This window comes from Pipistrellus kuhlii, unplaced genomic scaffold (genome assembly GCF_014108245.1).
Source record: "Pipistrellus kuhlii isolate mPipKuh1 unplaced genomic scaffold, mPipKuh1.p scaffold_m20_p_3, whole genome shotgun sequence".
Lineage (NCBI taxonomy): Eukaryota > Metazoa > Chordata > Mammalia > Chiroptera > Vespertilionidae > Pipistrellus > Pipistrellus kuhlii.
Window position 1 is genome coordinate 32,105,648 of NW_023425529.1, and position 6,000 is coordinate 32,111,647.

Consider the following 6,000-nt stretch of genomic DNA (forward strand, 5'->3'; position numbering starts at 1 on the left):
CGCGAGACCCAGACCTGGCCAGCTCCACCCCCATTGGTCAAGATCCAGACTCGGCCTGGCCCCACCCCTGTCAAGCCCTGTTGGGCGGGGGTACAGCCTCAGGTCCCCCAGCCTGGCGACAGGGTGGAGGTATGGCCTGAGGTCCGTCGGCCTGGCACTGGGGTGCAGAGTTGCAGCCTCAGGTCCCTGCTGATCACTCGTATGGGAACCCTGCCTCCATTGTGGGCGCAGCCATCTTGTATTATGGGAACCCCGCCTCAGTTGTGGATGTAGCCATCTGTGACAGTGTGAGGGTTAATTTGCATATTACCTCTTTATTATATAGGGTTTTATATCTTCATTGGAGAAATGTCTATTCAAGTCCTTTGCCCAATTTTTTAAAAATATATATATATTTTATTGATTTTTTTACAGAGAGGAAGAGAGAGGGATAGAGAGCTAGAAACATCAATGAGAGAGAATCATCTATCAGCTGCCTCTTGCACACCCCCTACTGGGGATGTGCCCACAACCAAGGTACATGCCCTTGACCAGAATCGAACCCAGGACCTTTCAGTCTGCAGGCTGATGCTCTATCCACTTTGCCAAACCAGTTTTGGCCCTTTGCCCATTTTTGAATCAGGTTGTTTTTTTGTGGTTGAGTTTTAGGAGTTCTAAATATATCCTGGGTATTAATCCCTTATCAGATATGTAATTTGCAAATATTTTCTCCCATTTTTGGTTGCCTTTTTATTCTGTTGACTAGACACCCGATGCATGAAGATTTGTGCAAGAATGGGCTTTCCTTCCCCTGGCTGCCAGCACCACCTTCGCTCTGGCCAGAGCAGTCTTTCCCCTTTCCCACGCTTCCCAGAGGCCCAGAGTGGCTGGGGCAGTGCAGAATGCCTGTGTCATTGCCATGATGATGGCACTACCATCCCGCCCCTGGCTGCTTGGCACCTGTGTATGCAAATTAACCTGCCATCTTTGTTGGGTAAATATGCATAGCCACTCCTGATTGGCTGGTGAGTGTTGCAAAGGTACAGCCAATTTGCATCTTTCTCTTTTATTAGTGAAGATACTGTCTTTTGATGCAGAATATGCTTTAATTTTTACGAAGTCCAATTTGCCTGTTTTTCTTGTTTCCTGTGCCTTGGATATTGCATCCATGATCCCTACTACACCCAATGTCATGAAGCTTTTGCCCTATGTTATCTTCTAAGAGGTTTACAGTTTTATCGATAGGTCTTAAATTTCAGTCTTTGATCCATTTTGAGTTAATTATTGTATATGTTGTTAGATAAGAATTCAAAGTCATTATTTTGTATATGGATATCCAGTTTTCCCCAGTACCATTTGTGGCAAAGATTATCCTTTCTCCATTAAATGGTCTTGGTACTCTTGTCAAAAATCACTTGATCATATATGCTATGGTTTATTTCTGGACTTCCAATTCTATTTCATTGGTCTATATGACTGACTTAATATCTATACCACACTGTTTTGATTACAGTAGCTTTGTAGTAACTTTTGAGACCAGCAAGTATAAGTTCTCCAGCTTTGTTCTTTTTCAAAAGTCTTTTTGCTATCTAGGATCTTTTATAATACCATATGAATTTTAGGATGAGTTTTTCTATTTCTGTAAGAAAAAGAATAATTGGGATTTTGATACATATTGCACTGAAGGCCCTGGCGAGGTAGTTGAATTGGTTACAGCATTGTCCCAATATGCCAAGGTTGCAGGTTCGATCCCCAGTCAGGGCACATATAAGAATCAACCAATAAATGCATAAATAAGTGGAACAATGAGTTGATCTCTCTCTCTCTTTCTTCCTCTCTTTCTTCCCCTTCCTCTCTCTCTCAAAGGCAATTTTAAAAAATAGATCACTTTGGGTAGTACTGACATCTTAACAATATTAAGTCTTTCCATTCATGAACATAAGACATATTTCCATTTATTTATATTTTCTTTAAAAATTTTCAGCAATATTTTACAGATTTTATTGTATAAGTCTTTCACTGATTAAGTTAATTCCTAAGTATTTAATTATTTTTGGTATTATTATACATGGAATTATTTCATAATTTCTTTTTCAGTCTGTTTATTATTAGTGTATAGATATGCAACTGGTTCTGTGATTTTTTTATCCTGCTACTTTGCTGAATTTATTTATTAGTTCTAATAGTTCTTTGTGGAATCTTTAAGGTTTTCTACATATTAGATCATACCATCGGCGATGAGGTTCAGGACACGCTACCCCAAAATATGACACCGTGGCATATTGAATATTTTAAGCTGGGGAAGGGACTTCAGGAGACCACACCAGGAACGTGGTTGAACAGGACTGATGACATATGCACCATAAAATGTGGAGTTTCTTACCAGAGGAAGTGCCCTTTAAGACAACCCATTTTTGTTACTATCTCTGCCTGTTAGCCTGATACTTTTACAATAACAACCACAAAAATGTGTCTGTGTATTTGTATGTGTGTATGATTAGCTGATTCCTCACTTTTCTCAATCAATTTTTTATATTAACTATCAGCGTAAGAATTTCAAACTGTTGTTGGAATTAGATTTGGCCTGAAGTGGTCTGCTTCTATTACATAGGAATGATAGAGCTAACTCAAAGTTAGTAGAGAATACACTGAAGTGACTTTTAATAGAGTTTACAATAATATCTATTAATAAATATCCTTATGCACATAATCTGCTATGTGATAAGGATACACAATATTATAAAATATAACTTCCTTACCCTTAATGGGCTTCCGGCCCCACAAGGGAGACCCAACAGTTACATTAAAAGTAAATACCCAAATACTCAAAGTAAAGTTATACGATGTACTCACCACTGTTGCTATATGAGTTCAGGTGGTCTGTGCCCTTCAGATGGGTAAATAGGTCATTTCAGTATAACATGATAAAATATGCAGAAGGCACGCAGGGAGCACAAAGCTGGGTTTTTCAGCAGCCTGGTGTCCAGAGAAAGCTTGGAGAAAATGCTGCCTGAGTGGGTCTGGAAGGACGGATATGAGGTGGCAGGTGAACAAACATGGGCGGGGCTTTCCAAGCTGCAGTAACAGCATAAGAAAAGCCCGTAAGTGTACGCATAAAATAGCACGCCAGATTGGAGAAGCGTGCAGACTTATGACAGTGGCAAGTGCATGACTGAGATTTGGGGGGCATAAGTCTGGTCAGGTCACAGAAGCCTGTGAGTCACACTAATAGAGAGCTTGGACTTAGGCCCTAGGCGACTGGAATCACTAAAAGCATTTAAGCATGGGAGTGGCATGATTAAGTTCATCTTTTTAAGAATCCAATTCTAGGTGCAGTGTAGGGGGATGGATTAAAAGAAAGTAAGACTGGAGGCAGGTTTATCACTGAACTGTGAAGTCCTAACATTATAATGCTATCTAGTTTAGGCAAAATATCCTGAAGGACCTTAACTGGAAAGGACAAACTTGGGAGATTTTAAGGAGAGAAGACAAGTGCTTAGTTACTGACTGACTGTACTAGTATAAGAAGAGCACAAAGTCTAGGTAAGTCCCATGTTTCTAATTTGGATAGTGATCACATGAACTGAGTTTGAGAAAACTGGGAAATGAACAAGCTTAGAGAGAAGGAGTGTCAGATCCAAACTGAGGAAGGGAAGGAGAAAGAGCAGACACTAGAGAGAGATGAAAGATCAAGAAAGTTTGCTGTTTATATGTTCTGTTATGTTTTAGTGTGTGAAGAACTTGATCAAACTCATAAGTTGAGATGCAGGATTGCATTTATTGTAGGCACTCAATAAATATTTGTTGAGAGAATGGAAACAGTGAATTGAGAGGAAGCAATTGGAATAAAGAGAGCATGTCTGATAGAGTAAGGTCCTGGGAAATAACAAGGAACAAAAGAGATGAGTAGGTCTTAAGCAGTGGGGGAGCTCATCCTCTGAGACTCACGGTGAAAAATGAAGCCACATTTTCAGGAGTGGGAGAAGTTCAGAGTATCTGTTGTTTGATGACCTTGACTTTTTAAATGAAATGGAAGCAAGTCAGTCTGTTTGAGAGCAAAAGTCAAGCCCAGCCAGTGTGGGTTGAGCATCATCCTCTGAACCTGGAGGTCACGGCTCAATTCCTAGTCAGGGAACATGCCCAGGTTTCGGGCTTGATCCCCAGTAGGGAGTGTGTAGGAAGTAGCTGATCAATGATTCTCTCTCATCATTGATGCTTTCTCTCTCTTTCCTTCTCCCTCCCTCAATTGAGTGGATTGAGAAGACATATAAGGGAACATTGCTCAGTAGATTAGGAGAGAGTGCTTTCAAAGACTAACTATATAAAAGGGTTACTGAGGGGAATTGAAGGCTTAGCTGAAATTAGACATCATAAATTTGTAGTGCTGATGATTGGCAGTTGCCTAATTTCCCCCCCAATCAGGACTCAGGATTTCTAGAAACAATAGATTTCTGGAGAGGTGGGAAAGAAGACATGAATGCAAAGAAGTGGAGGATGCTGGAGAGAAAGTGGTTTAATCAATTAACCATGATAGCTTAAGTTAAGGAAAAAAAGAAGGATGGGGCAATGTGGAGGGCTGAATAACGACTGACAAAGATATCCCAATCCACGGACCTGGAATGTCACTTTACACGCCCTAAGGGACTTTGTAGATGAGACTAAATTAAGGAGTTTGAGGTGGGGAGATTAACCTGGGCCATCTGGGTTGGCCCTAAATGTCACCACAGTGCCCTCTAACAGGGAGGCAGAGAGACTTTACTTTAGGAGGCAGAGAAGGCCATTTGCAAACACAGAAGCAGAGGCGGGAGTGATGCACTTTGAAGATGGGGAAGGGGGCGCCCGCCAAGGAATAGAAGTGGCCACCAGAAGCTAAAAAGGGCAAGTTAATCGATTCTCCCTCAGAGCCTCCAGCAGGGACCAGCCCTGCTGACATCTTGACTTCAGTCCAATGAAACTGATTTTTTTTTTTTTTTTTTTTTTTTTTTTTTTACTTCAAACCTCCAAAACTGTAAGGGAATAAATCTGTGCTGTCTTAAGCCACTCATTTGTGGTAATTTGTTGCAGCCGCAGCAGAAAACTAATATACAGTGAAAGAAGACTTGTCAGAAAAGCTGGATCTTAGAAGAACAGTCGGGTATGTATAAGCAAAGATGAAGGAATGGGGAACTGAGTGATCAAAAATGCAGATAAGAAGAAAATGACATACACAGCATACCGAGGAAACAGGAGGAGTTTTCTAGAACAAAAGATAGTGCTGAAGAATGAGGCTGAATTGGGTGAGCCAAAACGCTGAAGGCCTGCATGCCTCCTTAATGATCGGGCTCTGTCCGACATGCTTTGGGAGGCAACCAAAGGAAGATGAACTTTAAGTTGATTTATAAGATTCTGAAGCAGAGAAACACTTAAAGACTCGTTAAGTTCCCAATAATGCAAATATTAGATGATAAGCTCCTTAATTGGGGATGCTGACTATGTGTATCTTTCAGGGTTCTCCAGAGAAACAACCAATTGGGGATTGTATACATATAAATAAATAAATATATATATATATATAAAAGCCAAGTGACCAGAATGATCAAATGATATTAAGTTCAATGCAGGGTCCCTGATCGACTCCCCTGCTAACCTCCTTTGGCCCCTTCCAGGGACTGGCCCTGCCCCTGATCACCTCCCCCTACCCCGATTGGGGGTATGGCCTGCCAACCTCCACAGGGCCCCTACCTGAGCTCAAATTGGTGCACTGGGCCTCTAGTATAATATAAAACCTACCCCAGATCCATTCTACAGAGGAGATTCTTTGGGGCCCTGAGGGAGATGGGAAAATTACTCAGACCCATATAGACTAATATTATCACGAACATGCTTATCTCCTGTTTATTCTCCAAAAATTAATTTACCTTTCCAAAAGGTCATTTGTTTTTCCATCAGTACCTTTCCCCTCCCCCTGTCCAACCTATTAATGTAGTATGTACGCCCCAAATTCTAGCCACTTCTTCAAGTTACTCATGACTGAGTTCTCCT